This window comes from Pygoscelis adeliae, unplaced genomic scaffold (genome assembly GCF_000699105.1).
Source record: "Pygoscelis adeliae isolate BGI_AS28 unplaced genomic scaffold, ASM69910v1 Scaffold358, whole genome shotgun sequence".
Lineage (NCBI taxonomy): Eukaryota > Metazoa > Chordata > Aves > Sphenisciformes > Spheniscidae > Pygoscelis > Pygoscelis adeliae.
In genome coordinates, this window is record NW_008825429.1 from 1,293,748 (window position 1) to 1,294,705 (window position 958).

Consider the following 958-nt stretch of genomic DNA (forward strand, 5'->3'; position numbering starts at 1 on the left):
ATAAAGAAAATAAACCCCTGGATACTAGTGAACCAACAGCAAGGCTTAAAAAAAAAAATATTCACAGTTGGCTGTCAGACCAACGGTAGATTTCCGGAACAAGAACTGAGAAAAGAAGCCTGCAACAGCTGGCCAAGAACAAGCACTATAGTTTTCATCAGCACAGAGCTGTGCTTTTCAACAATTTAGTCATCTTTCATTATTGCACGAGGCAATTTAGCAGTTCAATCACTTCATGCTCAGAGAAGCCGGCTCCCGAAACACCAGGCTGTCCACCTCTCCTCCCCGCAGCAGCACAGCACCGGACCACGCCAGCTGCCCCGTGCCAGCAGCGCAGACCCACGAGGGGAACCGTCCAGCGGGAGATCCCCCGCCAGGTTTTGCATTCAGTAGAGGTTTATCCCAGCCGGGCACATTTTGCCTTGAGCTGATGGCATCGCTTGGATTTAACCAGATGCATGGAGCAGGGTGACCAGCCCTAATTAGGCTGAAACTAATTACACCTACAAGACCGTGTTCCACAAGTTTCAGGGATGCGCAGCCGCTGCGAGGGCCCGCGTTCCTCACGAGGACACGGGGAGGCTGCTCCGAGAGCGCCGGCCGTGGCTGCTGGGCCGTGGCTGCGATGGCATTTTTGGGTCAAGATGGGCCACACAGCCCAGCAGCCCCCCCCCCACCCCCCACGGAGGCAGACGGCGTGCCGGAGCCCACTCCCACGGCCACAGGACAGCCCTCGCCTGAGGGGGGCAGCGTCCCCCTGCGCACAGGCGGACACGCCAGGCCTGGCCGTGCCTCCCACGGGCGCGGCCACAGCTCCCGCAGGGCCGGGGCATAAACCCACCCGCGGGCACGCGCGCTGGCTCTGACCCCGCTTCCCACGCACGTCACAGGTCCCCACGCATGACAGGGCCAAGCGAGACGGCCCGGATACCCCCACCTCACGCACGGCCGTGACCCG